Here is a 19665-nt window from a genome sequence, read left to right on the forward strand (position 1 = left end):
GGGGGGGGGGGGCAAAAAACGGGCCCATTTTTCATAACAATAAGGGCATGGATAGCCTTTAGGAAGCTTATAGAGTGCTCCTGAGGGCTGGGGGGGGGGTAAAATTGAGCAAAAAATGGGCCATTTTTTTCTCATTTCTGCCCTCCCCGTCCCCCAGGAGCTCTCTAAAAGCTACCTAGATGCTATGCACGGCCATTTTGGTGAAGAGAGCAGAGTTTCAGGGGGCAAAAAATGCTGTATTCAGTGTATAAGACGCACCCAGATTTTCAGCCTCTTTTTTGAGGGAAAAAGGTGCATCATACTCTGAAAAATATGATAGTTTCTTTAACGTATCTCTTCATTACTCACGAGTGCTACATACACACCGGATATATTTCCGTGGCCCGTCAAAACCACGCTCGACTAAACCGCGCCCGATTAAACCGTGTCGCTGACGTCATCAACAGGGTGACAACAGCCAGCGCGGAGAAAGAAGGGCGCTTTAAATAGCGCTTTGAAAGCAAGCCGATTCAACTTAAGGTAAGGGTTAGGTTTAGGGTTAGGTTTAGGGTTAGGTTAGGGTTAGGTTAAGGGTTAGGTTAGGTTTAAGGTTAGGTTTAGGGTTAGGTTAAGGGTTAGGGTTAGGGTTAGGGTTAGGTTTGGGTTAGGTTAAGGGTTAGGATTAGGTTTAGGGTTAGGTTAAGGGTTAGGTTTAGGGTTAGGTTAAGGGGTTAGGTTTAGGGTTAGGTTTAGGATTAGGTTTAGGGGGGTTAGGTTTAGGTTTAGGGGTTAATTTTAGGTTTAGGGTTTAATGCGTGCTTCTGTCTCTTGCTGTTGTCGCCCTGTTGATGACGTCAGCGACACGGTTTAGTTGGGCGCGGTTTAGTCGAGCGCGGTTTTGTGGTGGTACCATTATTTCTTCCAATTGCATTCAGGCTGATTTGGGAAGACAAAGCTTTTTTTAAAAACCCATGAATTATGGTGGCCATAATTCTGTCTCATAACAACGTTAAAAGACAAGGTTATTCAGGTTTGAAATTGAAATGCTGTGGCCTCCCTTCTTTTTAAAATAAAATGACATTTTTTATTTGTAGAGAAAAGGATTGCAAAGTCACAAGAGATGAACTGTAGCCTCACTCCAGCCTCTCTGGGGAACTTTAAAAAGAGATGCTGAACTTTAGCACCAACTGGAAAACGTACAGCCACTCCATCAGGCCTATGTAGGCGCTAAATATAAAGATATGTCATTGAAAGGGCTGTTTGTTTCTTTCTAGACATATCTACATACATCGCTTCAAAACAGACTCTTTTTCCCTTCTATATCCCTGCTATGTTCAGAAATGGGTAACCTGTTTTTCTCTAAGACCACAGAGACGCATAGGCATACCATGTATGTATAGCATACATTATAAATAGCAGTATTTAGAATGGCTGTGAAGAAGCTACAGCTTTATATTTTATCCTTGTTTTCCTACTTCCTTCTGTTTTTATTGCACTTTTCGCTTTTTTTGTTGTTTCTCTTTTTTTCATTTTCTCCGCTCTAATTTAGTATTTATTAAGAATGATCCTGATGTATAGTGGTGAAATTCAAGTTTTTTATTACTGGTTCTGTGGACATGGCTTGGTGGGCATGGCAGGGGAAGGATACTGCAAAATCCCCATTCCCTCCCCACTCCAGGAGAAGGATACTGTAAAATCCCCATTCCCTCCCCACTCCTGGGGTGGATACTGCAAAATCTCCATTCCCTCCCCACTCCAGGGGAAGGATACTGCAAAATCTCCATTCCCTCCTGATCATCTGGGACACAGGAGGCAGAGAATAGATGGGGCGGGGCCAGCCAGAGATGGTATTTGCCAGTTTTCCGAACTACTCAAAACTCTCCAGAACCTGCTGAATTTCACCCCTGTGTTGTATCCTTTTTATGAAGGCAGGCCATTACTAGACTCAATATAGCTTACTACTGGTCTACTACTTCCTAACAGAGAAACTTCCTAAGAGTGAGGACAATTAACCAGTGAAAAAAAGCTTGCCTCCAGAAACTGTGGGTGCTCCATCACTGGATGTTTCTAAGAAGAGTCTAGACCAGGGGTGTCAAACTCCAGGCCCGTGGGCCGGATGCGGCCCACAGAGTGCTTAGATCTGGCTTGTGGGGCTACCCTGGAAAGTGAAGGAGCAGCCTGCGATGCCTCTGCCAGCAAAAACAGGCTCTTCGCAGGCGGAGAGTTGCAGGAAGCTACCCCAGCTAAAAATGGAGCTCGGGAATCCATTTTTGTTGGCACAGCACTCAGGCCACCCCTGACACGAATGATATCAAGCTGGCCATACCCACCCTGGCCACACCCAGCCCAGCTGTCCCAAAATCAAACACAACCCTGAGGCAGCCCTCAATGAAATGGGTTGATCCCCTGGTTTAGATAGTCACTTATTTGAAATAGTCTAGTGTCGGCTTGAGCATGGGGCTGGACTAGAAGCCCTAGGCCCCTTTCAGTTCATTCATTTCTATCCTACTCCACCTTGCATCTCCAAAACCTCAACTCTGATCCCAAGAGGTTTACTCAATGCTACTTTATATGTCGTAAAAGGTGACTGAAGCTAAATAATACATGCATCCATTAACTATAATTAATTTAAGCACCTTTCACTCTTTGTTAAATTCAGGGTGATGTGATGATTTGGGGTGCAGCTCCATCTCCACATGTACTTTTCCCGTTTCCCAGCACCATGAAGAAATGTAATGGACTGAGACTTTTTTTGTACAGCTATTTGTGCCAAATTCTGATAACCTGAACAGCTCTAAAAAGTGTGGCAAAAACACTCTATATGAAACCAACAAGTCACAATTAGTCCCCTGCCATACAGACACATTAGAGACAGGATTGCTCTGGGTTTGGCGCAATTTGGCTGAACCAGTGATGGAACTTCAGATGTGGGTCGCAGAACCGGCAGTGACCCAGGCCTGCCACGCCCCTGAACCTGTTCCCTTGTCACCGATGGGCCGCTGCCATTTTGGCTTTTAGTGCATTGCGCATGCACAGTTCACTGTAAATTGTTCTGCGTATGTGCGAAAGAACAATTTACATGGAACAGCGCGCACACGTGCAGCATTGCACACGGGTTGCAACCGGTAGTAAAACCAGCAGCAACTCACCCCTCCAACACACACACCTTATAAGGAGCGCACTGTCAATTTCAAAATCAGTGACATGGCTAGCAGACATTTTAAATATTCCCAAAAGGACAATATACTTCTTACTGTCTCCCTCAATAAACCAATGTTGTTCAGTATTGGCGTTATAATCCCAAGCCATCTTGCTTGATTTTAAGGATTTACTACTGAATAAATATGTGTCATGGGATTGGAATTAGCTGCAGTAGTTCTTCCTGGACCAAGAGATTTGAGGCCTTATAATATTAAACTTCCAAAACAGATGCAAGTTTCATAGCTCAGCTATAGAGTCAGCTAAAGCCACACAGAGACTCAATTTCTGACGCTCCCTCCCAAGTTATTCATGTCCTCGTCATCTCTGATTGAAATTATTGTAATTTGCTCTAGCAGGCTGTGGGGAGCTTCATGTGCTTCTGGGTGTAATTCAGTGTGCTGGTTACAACTTTTAAATCCCTTTATAATTTAGGGCCAGGCTATCTACAAGACCAATTTCAGATAAATATATCTCCCAACCTTACCCAGGAACCAGGAAATCATTGCAGAAGCCCTCTTAAAAGGTTTGATGGGAGAAGATCCAATGAGGAATATTGTCCCCCTTCTCGCAGACCACCTTAACCCCTCATCTTACAAACCCTTAAGAAAATTGGAAATACTTTGCTTTTCTGGGGGATTGGTTTCCGGGGGATCGGCAGTCTTCGACTTACAAACAGTTCGTTGAGTGGCTGTCCACAGTGACAACACCACTGAAAAAAGTGACGTATGACCATTTTTCACACGACCTATTGATTAAATCCAGGATGCCTGGCAACTGACTCATATTTATGGTGTTCTGAAGTCATAAGATCACCTTTTGAGAATTTCTGAGAAGCAAAGTCAATGGGAAAGCTAGATTCACTTAACAACTGTGGCAAGAAAGGTGGTAAAATGAGGCAAAATAACAACTCTCTCATTCAGCAACAGTTATTTTGGGCTCAGTTGGGATCGTAAGTTGAGGACTACCTGTATATTGTTTATTATCCACAACTGCAGAGCTCATCTAACCTCTGTAAGACAGAAGCAGAATGAGCTAGAAGGCGGAGGTTAAAGATGTCATCAGTTGGGAGTCATTGTGTTGCCACAAGAGAGCGAAGTCCAGATCCCCCAAGAATTCCATTGACCTTTATCTAGCACCAAATTAGTTTCATCATTAGATTATTGCACTAAAGTAGCAATAATAAACTCTTCTCTGGTTTGAACTCAACAAATACTTCCGATTATTTGTGTTTGACGCCTCTGACCCAGGGGTGGGTTCCAGCTTCTGTTACTGCCGGTTCACTCAGATACGCGCTTCGTGTGCGCTTGATGCATGCATGCGTAGTAGTAAAAAAATTGGCTTCTGCGCAGAAAGCAAAGCAAAAAATAAGAACCGGTTCAGGGGCGTGGCCGGCCCAGTTACTACCTTCTCATCTGAACTGGTCCGAACCAGTAGGAACCCACCTCTGCTCTGACTAGAGGTGGCATTCAGCCGATTCGGACTGGTTCAGGAGAACCGGTAGCTCCGACTATCAGTTGGCCCCGCCCACCCCTCCTGCTCTATCCTGTCCTTTATTTCCTGCTTTCTAGTTCATTTCAATTGCAAGACACAGCTGATTTCTCCCCCCTTGCTGTTCTACTTACCGCTGCTGACTTGGAAGGTAAGCAGCTGAGCTTCTAAATGCTCCATTTTCAGAAGCGTTTTAGGCACATGTGTGTGCACAAAGCGCGGACTCACCGAACCGGTTGTTAAACCGGCAGCATCCCACCCATGCCTCTGACCAAACATCTAGGGCAGAAGTTCTCAGATTTGACATGACGATTAGGGGAATTCTGGGAACCTGAAACCCAGGTACTTTAAAGCTACCAAAGTTAAGAGCCGAGGTGGCGCAGTGGTTAGAGTGTAGTACTGCAGGCTACTTCAGCTGACTGCTAGTTCGGCAGTTCAGCTGTTCAAATCTCACCGGCTCAAGGTTGACTCAGCCTTCCATCCTTCCGAGGTGGGTAAAATGAGGACCCGGACTGTTGTTGGGGGCAATATGCGACTCTGTAAACCGCTTAGAGAGGGCTGAAAGCCCTATGAAGCGGTATATAAGTCTAACTGCTATTGCTATTGCTATAAAGTTGAAGGAAACTAGTCAAAGGAAACAGGGGCTTCCTTCACAGGCAATGGTTTGTCCAATAGGGAAGAGAACTGAGCGCAATCCAGAAGCTACCGTTTTATTCCAACTCACTTCTCAGATGGCCACGTTTTCTGAATTGCCCTCTGACAAACAAGGGCAGGGCCAAGCCAGTGAAAACACAGGCCGGTGGAAACCTTCCTGAAAGGAAATCATGCATGTGTTTTTAATGTGCCACCTGCTTATACATTTCACACTGGAGCTACAATGTGTGTGGGTACGTATGCAAGTATATAAATATATAAAACACAGGCTCCTCTAAGCTGTAGGACACTACTGGGCTTGTTCTTACAACCTCCCAAAGTTACAACTCTATGGAGATCAGGCATATTTTAAGGCAGGATGCATTTTCCTCCCAACCCCAACTTTAAAAAAAAAAAAAGAATTTGAGTCAATAAATGGTGTATTCATCAGAGGCTGATCTCTTCAATGAATTTCTAAATTTTTTTTGCCTGAATTAATTCAGCAAGATATAGTCAGGCTTTAGATGAGAATAGGATTTATCCACTAGATAATTTCATCAACTCTTGTATAGTAATGTTGTTAAACATTATAATTTAAACTATTAAACATGAACACGTAATAAAAGATATAGAAAGTACAGGAAAGAAAAAATATATTAACAAAAATGAAATATATAAAAGTGGACTTCTCCTTTCATGACAACAACTATAATTTTAGTAAATTATCAGTTTCTCTTAAAATACAACTAATGATCTCTTAATCTATAAAAAAATCCTTAAGTCTTGTCATTCAATCCTGATCAGCAAAAGCCCATTAAGGGTTTCTGAAGATGATAACATATCTATTTTAACTTTGATCAAATAACCCATCTTTATATTCCTTCATTTTAATGATCTTGATCTTTAATCCCTTCAAATAATGTCCTAGAATTTATTTCTTTTCTTTTTTTTTTATTCTTTCTTGAAAAATTCTTCAAAGCTTTAATGAGTCTTTTTTGTAAATCCAATACAGGAAAATTATCCAACTCACTCTTTTGATTTATTTGCAAACCCGTTTTAATTAAGACATCAGCCAGTTTCATTGGTATATCCTACATAGCATCTTAAAGAATGCAAAGCAAATGCATTTTTCCCATAGAAGGGTTATTTTAATTAATTCCAAACTCTAATTTCAAATCCATCTGGACTCTTAATCAATGTGTAACTTGCCTACCTGACACTACTTAAAAAAAGTGGGGGATTCAGATCAGAGGTGGGTTCCTACCAGTTTGCACCTATTCGGTAGAACCGGTTCGTCAAATCTACCAAACCGGTTAGAAGAGGTCACCAGTGGACCCGGAAAGCAGGCCACACCTACAGAAGAGGTTCCAAAATTTTTTGAAACCCACCACTGGTCCTTGGATATGATTATTCTACACTATCATGCTCATATTTCTGGGAAAGGTAAGGATGACTGCTGCGTTTGTGGTGCAATCAGAACATTGCGTGTGTTGAAGTTGTTTTTAACACAAACCAAAGATGTCTTTTAAAAAACAAGTTTACATCATATTCTTATGCATGCCAGTGCTGTGTGTGAGGTAATTTAAGGTGGTTCTGACAAGTGTCATCGGCATCTTCATATCCGGTCACATGGGCAGCAAGCCACTCCCATCTGGTCACATGGGCAGCAAGCCACTCCCACAAAGGAGGCCACACCCACAGAGTAGGTTCGAACAATGTTTCCTCAAACCCCAACAACAAAGATCTTCTATATGTTACCTTTTTTGCTGTAAATGTCTATGGAGATTCTCAGTCATCCAAGTCATAGTTGTCCCAATGTACTTTTTCAAAAGGCAATGGGACTTTCTTTGTTTTTCCTTGAAAACATCTCAGTTCTCATCCAAGGAGCTTCTTCAGTTCTCATCTAAGACGCTTCTTCAGAACTGAAGAAGCTTCTTGGATGAGAAGCGAAACATCTTCAAGGAAAAACAAAGAAATTCCAGTTTTTTTGCAATTATTTGTCCATCCTACCATACATATCTCAGGGGTGAAGAATCCGTGGCACTCCACAACTGGGTTTGGAGGTTCCATATGTATCCTTTAATTTAGGATCTTATCTCTAAACAAAATCACTCGATTATTTCCCATTGTACCTTAACTCCTTTTCCTTTCTCTTAAAGGCAGCCACAACCCATGAAAAGGAATATTTGATTAAGAGGCCTCTCACCTTTGAAAATCCACCTTCAGCTTCCTCTTCACCAATTTCCGCAATGCTCTGCGAAGTGATGAGCAAGAGGAAGTTGATCCAGAACATGAGTCTGGTGGAGAAATGAGAAATATAATTTGAATGGGGAAACAAAGCTTGCTTGTTTCCCTTGAGATGTTGGTGACGCTTGTAAGTAAAAGACTTTCTTAAGAAACAGAGACTAGGAAGCTAAAACCCACCGCTCTCCTAGAAAAAACGAAATATCCTGGGAAATATTGAAAAGGCAGAATATTATATTTCCCTGGATAAGAAACAGAGAAACATGTTTTTAGACAGGAAACAGACTCACTCTTAATAACCCCCACCTTATCAATGAGCCATTAAAAGGCCTTGAGCCAGTCTATTCTACATAACAAAGATCCCCCTTCCACTCCAGGGTGATGGGATTAAGGCATGATAGTATTAGCCCTTTACCCATCTCACCACAGGGCACCTGGGAAGAAGTAATGCTCAACCAAACTTGGACTCAAAACACAGCTTAGACAGTTGCCCCTGCATGGCCCTATGGGAGTTTGACAACCAATCAGAATACAAGCTCAAGATCAAAGGCCAGAGAGGGCATAAAACCAGGGACTTTCAGCCTCTCGGTCTCTTTTCTTCTCCACCCAACATCTTGAAGCATGATGGAGCTCAGGGCATGTGATCCTGTCCACCATTAAAACCATCTTTCCAAGCAGCCTCCATGTTTCCAGTGTCTTTTTCCCCTCTTGGAACTGAACCCAGAAGGACATTCCTTCCAACCACTGTCAATTTATTTTCTGGAACCTTTCTCTAAAAAGCAGAACCAATGACAGATAAAGGTGACACTAAATAGTATTGTTATTTTTAAAAACCAGAACTTAGCATTTAAATCCATGGTCTATGGAGATTCTCAATCATCCAGGTCATGGTTGTCCCAAAGGAGCTTTTCAAGAGGCAACTCTCTGCAGCAACACGAATGTAGCAATAGCAACAGCAGTTAGACTTATATACCGCTTCATAGGGCTTTCAGCCCTCTCTAAGCGGTTTACAGAGTCAGCATATTGCCCCCAACAACAATCCGGGTCCTCATTTCACCCACCTCGGAAGGATGGAAGGCTGAGTCAACCTGAGCCCGTGAGATTTGAACAGCCGAACTGCAGAACTGCAGTCAGCTGAAGTAGCCTGCAGTGCTACTTGTGCATACAATGAATGTTCATTGCATGTATCCACCCCAGGGGGCATAGTTCAGGACCCCTGATTTACTGCAATATAAAAAATGCAAGTAATTTTTCAGTGGACCCCCAAAATTTTCTCGTGGGCCACCAGTGGTCCACGGGCCACCAGATGGCAACCGCTGCTTTGGAGAATAGGTGGTGGCAGACTTACTTGGGAGTAAACTTCACTAAATGCAGTGGGGCTTTACCCCTGAGTAAAAGGCGTCCAGGCTGCATGGAGGCCCACACAGTTTCCTATCGAGGACTCATGCTGTGATGCTCAGCATTTACCCTGGAAGATCGGATGTCTCTTTGAAAAGCCATCATGCATCACAGGCATGAGATTAGAAGTGATGACATTACATTGGCTCAGAAGCTGAAATGCCCCAGAAGGCAAACGCCTGGTCGGCTGAGACAGCAAATGTTAGAGTAAGGCAAGCATTCCAAAATGATGAGCCAGAGCATCACAGCATGTGGTACGGCTGTAAAATCCTGACAAGCTCTTTTTGCTCAGTCACATTAAAAAAAAAAAAATCTAAGTAGATGCAATATGAAGGACTGGCAGCTGGGGTCTCCGACATGTTAAGCGTCCATATTTCCCAACTTTGGCGACTCTAAGAGGTATGGACTTCCACTCCCAGAATTCCCCAGCTAGCATGAATTCTGGGAGTTGAAGTCTACACCTCAGCAAGTCACCAAGTTTGAGAACACACTAAGTATACTTCACCTCGGTTGCTGTACACCAGAGGTGTCAAACTCAAGGCCCACGGAGTAGTTCAATCCTGGAAATATCAAAGGATATTGATATATCCGGCCTGGAAATATCAAAGGACCAGCCTGTGGTGTCTCTGCCAGCCAAAATGGACTGGGTGAGGCCCCGCGCAGCCCGTTTTTAGCCTCCCTGGCCTCCAGCAGCACTCTGCGTGGCCTGGTTTTGGCTGGCAAAGTGCTGCTGGAGGCTGGGGAGGCCAAAATGAGGCACCCTCTTTTTCGTCGGTAAAGTGCTGCAGGAGGCATCATCCTGTCTCTCACCACCACCACAACTGCTTCCCCCCTTAACTGGCCCAAGGAGGAGAACTACAATGCTGATCCGGACCTCGAAGAAATCCAGTTTGACACCCTGCTCCACGTTACATCTGTGTTCCCCCAAACCAAACATTTCCAGCAGGGCAAACAGCAAGATCAAACTCTTCCCCAAACAAACCAACTCTGAAGTGGCTCTATTTTCAGCACACAGAACTATCTCTCACTTTTTACAACACTCCAAGCATTATTTATACTGGCCTACTGGCAAATGAAAGGAATGTTCTATTCTAGTCCTTCCGAGCGCGGTGGCTGCCCCTGGAAATGCCATCTGTGTTTAACGGTGCCCACATTTCCCACGCATAATGCTCCAGAATGATTGGACCCCCTGACTACCCCTGGCAACTACAGGTAGTCCTTGACTTATCACCTTTCATTTAACGACCGTTCGATGTTATAGCGGCAGTGAAAAAAGAGACTAGTTGTGACCAATGTTCACCCTTTGCACCATTGCAGCCTCTCCATGGGATCAAAATTCAGATGCTTGGCCACCGGTTCATATTTAGGATGCTTGCGGTAAGTGGGGAAGCCACATGACCACAGGAGTGCTGTAATTGTCATGATCATACGACCATGATCATGTGGCCATGGGGATGCTGCAATGATCATAATAAGTATTTTAAAAAAACTGTGATAAGCCACTTTTTTCAGTGCCACTATAACTTCGAAGCCTTAGTAGGCGGATGGTTGTAAGTCGAGGATTGCAAATAATTAAGAGTCAAATTAACATCCAAAGCTATTTCAGTGCAGTTAACCCAATTGCTCCCATCTATTTAATCACCTTCCATCACATAAAAGAGCCATGTGGAGGCCACATCGCTTTAAAGGTACTCTTAAACCACCAAGGGTTGTGACCTGCAAATTTATGCACCCCAGTTTTAGGTTTTTAAAAGATCAAAATATCAGGACCTTTAATTGGGCAAAAGGGGGAAGAAGCAGAGCATGAAGATGGCGGTGTAACATTATGGCTCAATGACCTAAAGCTGTGAGGAGTCTAGACAGTTTGAATCGTTTTGAGAATTATTAATCACATCTAACTGTTTTGCAAAAGTCTGCATCAAAGTGGATTCTTGCTATTCTTTCTCTTTTTAAAAACATATACTCTTTTATTATGCTATACGTATATCATATGTCATATATCATATACTGTATCATATATTATTTCCCTGAACAATGGGGCCTGGAACCCCATTTTTTAAAAAAAAATAATACATGAAACGGGCTTTTCCTCCCCCATCTTTCAATCATAGCTTAAAACACGCTGAAAACTCTTCAAAAATTGTGACAACTGACAAGTTTGTCAGATTGTTCTCAAAGAATATCTGGTTGCTGTGATCGTTGCCTGTAACATTCAATCTTTCAGGTTCTAGCTTCCCTAAGCAATAGAAGTAGTTGTGATTTAAAATTGAATAGCTTCAGGTGAAATCATAATTAATTAATTCCTTTTCTTCCTTCCTTCCTTTCCTTTCTCTTCCTCTCCTTCCTTTTTCTTTCATTCCTTCCTTTCTTTTTCCTCTTCCTCCTTCTCCCCTTCCTTCCTTTCCTTCCATTCCTTCCTTCCTTTTTCTCTTCATCCTTCCCTCTTTTTCTCTCGTTCCTTCCTTCCTTTTTCTTCCTTTCTTTCTCTCATTCCCTCCTTTCCCTCCATTCCTTCCATCCCTTTTCTCTTCATCCTTCCTTCTGACCTGACTTTCTTTTTCTCACCTTCTTTCCTCCATCCCACCCACCCACCCACCATGAATTTAGAGTCTGATCATTCTAGGGTCATAGAAGCAAGAGGGAGGGGAAATTGCACATGTACAGACATGCACAACCCTATGCGCCTATGTACACACACAAAAACATTTTTTCATTCATTACAGAATCCCTGCTGCATGGAAGTGTGGTCATGCCAGGCATCCGAAGGCCAGATGGAGCCTTAGAAACTCCTCCATGGATGTGTCTCTCCCTCTCATCCCTCCTCCCCCGTCTCCTTTTGAGGATAACGAATCCCAGCAATTTCATTTATTTTAATATATATACTTCGTTTTGCCAGAGGAATCAAAAGCCGTGATATGCTTGTTGGATAACAGCAGAACTTTGCTGCCTCTCAAACTGGAATGCTTTTCTTTAGACGAGAGGGAGAGGGCACATTTAAAAGGGGGGCAAAAAAAACCCTCTGTGGTCGTTTATGGCAACGAAGGATTCTATATTTAAAATCAGGTTCTCACCGGCAAGGAGAATTGGCACCAGCGGAAAATCAACGCTGCCCCCATGCGCTTTTAGAGCCCCCCCCCTTGGAAATGGACGGCAAGGAGAACGATGACGTGGGGGAGGACCTGTCCAAACTGACCCCAGGAGGTGGGGGGTTGTGGGGGGGGAGGGTCAACATCCCACGAAAGGAGAATCATTTTGCTTTCTTCGACATGCCTCCCTGCTTGCACCTCCACCCATACCACAGCCCCCATCCAGGCTGCTAACAGAACATTACCTCAGCTGGGTAAGACAAAAGCTACAATGCCCACCCAAAAACAGATGGCAGGGTGGAAAAAAGCAAGGCAGCTTTCTGTCTGACAGCTCGAAGGGGAGGGGGGGCGAGGGCGGAAGAGGCTGGGGAAGGTGCAAGGCAGCTCCCCTGGCTGCAAGGCCAGTTCAGCCAAGGCCACTGGCAGGAACAGGTGGCCAAGGCGCTCGGTTCAGACGTCCGGGAGCCAAACTGTCAATCTGTGGATTTTGACCAAAAGTTCAATTTGCTTAAGCATCCACAGAAGGGGTGGAGGGGACCAGAACTGTTGCGGATCCCGCTGTGAGGACAGATGGATGGGGAAAAAAAATTCACCCAAGGCTGTAGAGGCAGATGAAGATGTAGTTCTTACACCGATGGCCCTGCCTTTTCTCAACTGAACTCGAGGCTTTGTATTAAAAAAAAATAAGGTGAGCCTCCAGATTAGCCCCAAGCTTCCAGGAGGAAGTTACGAAACTAAAGCCACACATGACATTGTGAGATATGAACCAGAGGAAGCGGGGCGACCTAGTGGTTAAGGCGCTGGGTTGACCGGAACGTGGACAATTTGAACCCCAAGCACTGCACTGGGTCTAGGACAACTTGGTGCGGCCAAAACACCACGATACAAGGGTTACACTAATATCAAAGAAATAGCAATAGCAATAGCAGTTAGACTTATATACCGCTTCATAGGGCTTTCAGCCCTCTCTAAGCGGTTTACAGAGTCAGCATATCGCCCCCAACAACAATCCGGGTCCTCATTTCACCCACCTTGGAAGGATGGAAGGCTGAGTCAACCTTGAGCCGGTGAGATTAGAACCGCTGAACTGCAGATAACAGTCAGCTGAAGTGGCCTGCAGTACTGCACCCTAACCACTGCGCCACCTCGGCTCTTGGCTCCCCATTCTGCAGAGAACGTTGATAGGGGAATGGGAATGGGAATGGGAATGGGAGTAGAGTAGAGTAGAGTAGAGTAGAGTAGAGTAGAGTAGAGTAGAGTAGAATAGAATAGAATAGAATAGAATAGAATAGAATAGAATAGAATAGAATAGTTGGAATGTCAGGCCTGCAATTATATCCCTTTTAGGATCTTTGGTCTGCCACACTCTCTCTTATTTCACTATGCTGTTTCATTAGTGTAATAGTTGGGAGGGTGGAATAGAAAGGAGTAGAATGGTGGAATGTGTTGTTGTCATTCTTTTCTAGAAGCCCAAGGTCATCTTTTGTCTCCGCACCTCTGCACCTGACCGGAACCAGCTGGGTGGAGATGCCAACGTGGAAGAAGAAGATTGGACCATGTGATGGATTTGTGGGTGTGGGGATAAGATCATGAACTTTCAACTGGATGGGAACCCCAGGAAGTTTTTAGAATTGGGATTTCCACAGATATGCCTAAGATGTCTGACTTATTAAATTGGAACTTTAAGGATCGTTTTGCCTTGGACTCTGATTTAATTCTGCATGTTACTTGGAACGCTGACATGGAAGAGATCTTGGAGGTCTTATAGTCCAACCCCTGCTTAGGCATGAAACCCTATAGCCATGATGGTGAACCTACGGCACACATGACACAGGTGGCACGAGGAGCCATATTTGCTGACACATGAGCTGTCAGCTCCAGCACACATGTGCACGCTGGCCAGCTGATTTTCAGCCTTCTAGAGGGCCGGGTGCATCTGCTTTCGCCTTCCCCAAGCTTCAGGAAAGCCTTTGGAGCCTGTGGAGGGTGAAGAACAGGCCCAATGGTTCAGAAATGTTCAGAAATGATCCCTTTCTGGCTTCCAGAAGGCCTCTGGGGCGGGGGAGGCTGTTTTTGCCCTCACCAGCCTTCAGGAAAGCCTCTATAGCCTGGGAAGGGTGAAAACTCCCTCCCTTCCGCATAGGGGATCGCGCATGCATGCATGGGACTCGGGTCCCATGCACATCTGCAGGTGGGGGGCACATTGAATTGTGCATGTGGGCCACACAATTTTGGCATGCCTTTACAAAAAGATTAGCCATCACTGCACTACATCACTTCAGACAATTGGTTGTCCACTCTCTTCTTAAAGATTTCCAGTGTTGGGCCATTCACAACTTCTGGAGGCAAGTTGTTCCACTGATTAATTGCTCTCACTGTCAGAACATTTCTCCTTAGTTCTAGGTTGCTTCTCTCCTTGATTAGTTTCCACCCATTGCTTCTTTTTCTACACTCAGGTTCCTTGGAGAATAGCTTGACTCCCTCTTCTTTGTGGCAGCCCCAGAGATATTGGAACACTGCTATCGTGTCTCCCCTAGTCCTTCTTTTCATCACACTAGACATACCCAAATCCAGCAACCGTTCTTTATTTGTTTGAGCCTCCAGTCCCCTAATCATCTTTGTTGCTCTTCTCTGCACTCTTTCTAGAGGATCATTAAAGAAAGGACTGCAAAAGGAGGGACAAAATTGGTTGACAAGAATTAAGATATTTTTAAAAATCATTTTAAATACTTAAAATTGAATTGTTGAATTGTCCTGCAGCAAGTTGAAGCCATATTAATGACACTTCGGCCATTGTGCAAGGAGATGAATCCCCAAAAGAGCATCATTTTATAATCTTCTGATAAAAAAATCTTATTTGGGATGAAGGAGGCAGAACAATACGTGGCACGACAAAACCGCGGTCCACTAAAGCCGCCCGATTAAACCGCGTCGCTGACATCATCAGCAGCGCAACAACAGCGACCGCGGAGAAAAAAGGGCGCTTTAAAAAGTGCTTTGAAAGCAAGCCGATTCAAGTTAAGGTAAGGGTTAGGTTTAGGGTTAGGTTAAGGGTTAGGGTTAGGGTTAGGGTTAGGGTTAGGTTAAGGGTTAGGGTTAGGGTTAGGGTTAGGTTAAGGGTTAGGTTTAGGGTTAGCGTTTGGTTAAGGGTTAGGTTTAGGGTTAGGTTTAGGGTTAGGTTAAGGGTTAGGTTTAGGGTTAGGTTTAGGGTTAGGTTAAGGGTTAGGTTTAGGGTTAGCGTTAGCGTTAGGTTAAGGGTTAGGTTTAGGGTTAGGTTAAGGGTTAGGTTTAGGGTTAGCGTTAGCGTTAGGTTAAGGGTTAGGTTTAGGGTTAGGTTAAGGGTTAGGTTTAGGGTTAGGTTTAGGGTTAGGTTAAGGGTTATGTTTAGGGTTAGGTTTAGGGGGGTTAGGTTTAGGTTTAGGGGTTAATTTTAGCTTTAGCGTTCACAGCGTGCTTTTTTCGTCGCGCTGTGATGACGTCAGGTACGCGGTTTCGTCGAGCGCGCTTTAGTCGAACACAGTTTTGTGGTGGAACCGAACAATAGAATCTTGGATTCTTAGAAAATATATTTGTTGCAAATAATTCAACCTGCTCTTTTAAAACTGGGGAAAGTATGGCTTTTGCTGGTTACAGTACACTTATTCAACTTCATGACCCATCAAGCTGACAAGTATACATTTTACGATGCTTAATGAATAACAGGAAAAGGTCAGCAAATGGGGTTATTTTGGTCCAGGACTTTTTAAAGTGTCTATTTTTGTCACCCTGTAAATCTCAAACCACCCTCTAATTTTTAAGACTCTGTTTGGTTTGCAAAAGTTGAGAACCGCTAAACAGGAACACATGCAGGAGTTTTGCTCTTGCTACTTATGTGAGATTAAGGTAAAGGTTCCCCTCGCACATATGTGCTAGTCGTTCCCCACTCTAGGGGGCGGTGCTCATCTCCATTTCAAAGCCGAAGAGCCAGCGCTGTCCGAAGACGTCTCCATGGTCATGTGGTTTCTTGGGTGAGAAGCAAAACTTCTTCAAGGAAAACAAAGGAAGTCCAGTTGCCTTTTGGAAAAAAACACCCTCGGGATCTTCTCACTTTACATTCCTGAGAAGGGGGTCAACTCAAATATCTCATTTTTTAATAAACCTAGAATCCAAGAAATGTGGAAGCTCCGGCCTTGTTTTAACTTGACAGCTTTTCCATATTTTTTGGAAGAACCCCTTAGAACCTAGAAATAAAGGTTTTTTTTCCTTTCATTGAAAGAAAAGGGAGGAAATCAAGAAGGGCGTGGGTGGAGTTGCAGCTGTCTTGAGATGAACGCAGAGCAGATTTGTTCTGGGTTCCAAGTCAGCCTTGCCTCCTCCTCCTCCTCCTCCCTTCCCTCATTCTGCAATTAAAAGCGGGAACACCATTATTGCTATTTATTATCCTTCTGCTGAACTACTAAAGGGGTATTGTATTGGGGAGGGGGGGAATTGCAGCTCTATGGTAAGCTGTTTTGAGTGACAGCTAAAGTTTAATAAATGTCATTCTCTGAGAGGGCTAGATTCAAACCGGAGCTTTAAATAGACTTGTCACAGAGACTCTTACATATGTCAGAACTGAGATATCTATGCATTTCCTTCTCTTCTCCCCCCACCCACCCACACCCCTACTCAACATTTCAGTTCAGAAACACTTACGAGACATTGGAAATTACTAGTAGTTGATGTGTTCTTAAAGTAATTAGAATGCTCCATCTGAATGTACTTACGATTGGAGTTCTAATACCATAAATTTATTTCTCAACAGAATAAAGTAGAGTAGAGTAGAGTAGAGTAGAGTAGAGTAGTAATAGAATAGATAATAGAATACAATAGAGAATAGAAAAGAAAAGAAAAAAGAATATAGAAAGAAAAGAAAAGAAAACAGAACCGAATAGTTGGAAGGGACCTTGGAGGTCTTCTAGTCCAGCCCCCTTCTTAGGCAGGAAACCCTACACACTTCAGACAAATGATTATCCAACATCTTCTTAAAAACTTCCAGTGTTGGAGGAGTCACAACTTCTGGAGGCAAGTTGATCCACTGATTAATTGTTCTCACTGTCAGGAAATTTCTCCTTAGTTCTAAGTTCTAAGTTCTAAGTTGCTTCTCTCTTTGATTAGTTTCCACACATTGCTTCTTGTCCTGCCCTCAGGTACAGAATAGCTTGACTCCCTCTTCTTTGTGGAATATGTTAAACCAATATATTTATTTAACTTTAAATTTGTTTTTATCCCACCTGTATTATTTTTATAAGTACCTCAAGGCTGCAATCATACCTAATGGTCCTTCCTCCTCCCATTTGCCCCACAATGTGAGGTGTGCTGGGCTGAGAGAAACTGACTGGCCCCAAATCACCCCTGCCCAAGGTAGGACTAGAATTCGCAGTCTCCTGGTGATTGGTCCAAAGTCACCCAGATGGCTTTCAGGTCTAAGATGGGATTAGAACTCAGGGTATCCTGGTTTCTAGGCCAAGACCTTCACCAGGACCCCAAACATGTTCCCTCCTTTTATGATCTGATCAAATGAAAACCACTTGGCAAGCTAATCGTTTATAACAAGCAGCAATCTGCAGAGACACATATTAAAAAGAACATGAGGAGAGCATAGCATATTTATTAAAAATACTCAGGCTACAGATCTTCTTAAATAACAGGGTTATATTTAAGCACTTAAAGGGGTGGGGAATATGTGAGTCTCTAGTGATTGCTGAAGTATAATTTCCAGCAGACTTTGCCAGCATGGAGAATGATGAGACATATTGGGAATTGTACTTGAGTAGAATACTGGGTTACATGTTGTCAAGCATTCGCCTGAAAGCAACCATCTGGTTAGTGGCCACAAATATGTTAAGAATACAATATCCAACTCTTTGAGAATTGTAGACCTCTACACCTGCAGAATATTAGTTTGGGGGGAAATTAAAGTATCAGGATTGGATGGAAATCCATTGGAAGAGGATGCTACCACTCAGAAGACCAGCTTCCCTTCCTGATGCCTATGTAGAGTTCATAGCAGTGGTGAAATTCAATTTTTTTACTACTGGTTCAGGTGCATGGCTTGGTGGGCGTTGTGTGGCATGGTGGGTGTGGCTTGGTGGGCATGGCAAGGGAAGGATACTGCAAAATCTCAATTCCCACCCCACTCTGGGGACAGCCAGAGGTGGCATTTGCCAGTTCTCCGAACTACTCAAAATTTCCGCTACCGGTTCTCCAGAACCTGTCAGAACTTGCTGGATTTCACCCCTGAAATGAGTCCGTTTCACAGAGAGTCACTACTGAAGGGGCTATACTGCAGAGAGATACACCGAATGCAAAGAAATTTAACAGATGCAAATATTCTCATTAAAACTTCAGAGAAGGCCAACTCAACTAATTTGGGTTATTAAGGAGATGGAATTGTTTGCCTTTCCAATCAAATAGAATCCTATTCATATCATTTGAAGAAAGCGCTCTTGCAACTTTAAATTTGAATTGGAAAAATAAATATTACAAGGAACATCAGTGAATCATGGTTTACTGAATTAAAATCACTGCTTGCACTTGCTCAACAAAATGTGATTTGGGGTTCAGTTTGTCGTAGAAACTTAGTTGTTAGCTTGCTGGACAAACTAGGCCACCACATTAACTGTAACATAGCCTAGTCATTAAGCACAGCTTGTTAGATGAATACATCAGTTGTGTTTTGTTAATCCACCTATAGGAGTTAGTATATTATTGGACTTTAGCCACACGTCTATGTTAAATATACTTGCTGGACTAAATCACAAAGTAGTCATCCTAATATGTTATACAAAGCCACAGGAATGTCTGGAAAAAGAATCTGGATAAATACTTAAGCAAAATATAGAATAATCAGTAGCAAGAGAGGCAAGACTGAGTTACAAAGTTCCTGCAAATCCCAACCACACATATACAAAATGCAGAACCCAACAGACATGAGTTGAAACATGCAATGAATTCAGTGTCAGCACCTTGGACAGAGACACAAGTACTGAATTGGGAGTTTATCCCTCCAAGTCTGGGCTTAGAACCTACTGAACCTAGTTAAGATCCTAGAAGATCTCACAATCCTGAAAAAGATGACTGCACCGCGTCTCCTGCAGTTTTTCCAATCACATCCACACCCACATTACTAATCTGTCCCGTGTGATTTCTTATTTGTCCACAAATGAAAGCACACAAAAATGTGCACTGCAGTTCCCCTTAAACCCAAGTTCTTTCCTTGTACAAAACTTCATTTTTAAGCCAATTTGTGAAAGAAACACGTAACTTCAATGCTCAAATGCGTACATAGTTCATGGCATAAAAGTGTTCTGCCATCCAACAAGCAAGATTTATCTAAAAATGCAGCAAACGTGGAATGTAACTTCCTTGGAAACACAGAAGAAGAAGTCTAATCTTTACAATCTGCAATCACTTTGAAAAGTATTTCCTAAAATAACAGTTTAACAGAGTTGGAAGGGACCTTGCAGGTCATCTAGTCCAACCCCCTACCCAAGCAGGAGACCTTACATCATCCTCTATCTAGGATTGAACTCACAACCTCCTGATTATGAGGCAAGAGCTCCATCTTTATAGATTCCCAAGAGGGGAGCCAAGTTGGTACAATAGTTAACAGGTC

The 19665-nt window shown here is 43.3% G+C and overlaps 1 long non-coding RNA gene across 1 annotated transcript in view; it reads right to left on the reverse strand.

Moving 5' to 3' along the window:
- Nucleotides 1–7568, reverse strand: part of LOC116516096 — a 54178-nt gene extending 46610 nt beyond the window's left edge. Inside the window, exon 1 of the long non-coding RNA XR_004256307.1 lies at nt 7508–7568. This is a non-coding gene — a long non-coding RNA (uncharacterized LOC116516096). The remainder of the gene's footprint in view (nt 1–7507) is intronic.
- Nucleotides 7569–19665: the final 12097 nt, after the last annotated feature.

This window comes from Thamnophis elegans, chromosome 12, assembly GCF_009769535.1.
Source record: "Thamnophis elegans isolate rThaEle1 chromosome 12, rThaEle1.pri, whole genome shotgun sequence".
NCBI lineage: Eukaryota > Metazoa > Chordata > Lepidosauria > Squamata > Colubridae > Thamnophis > Thamnophis elegans.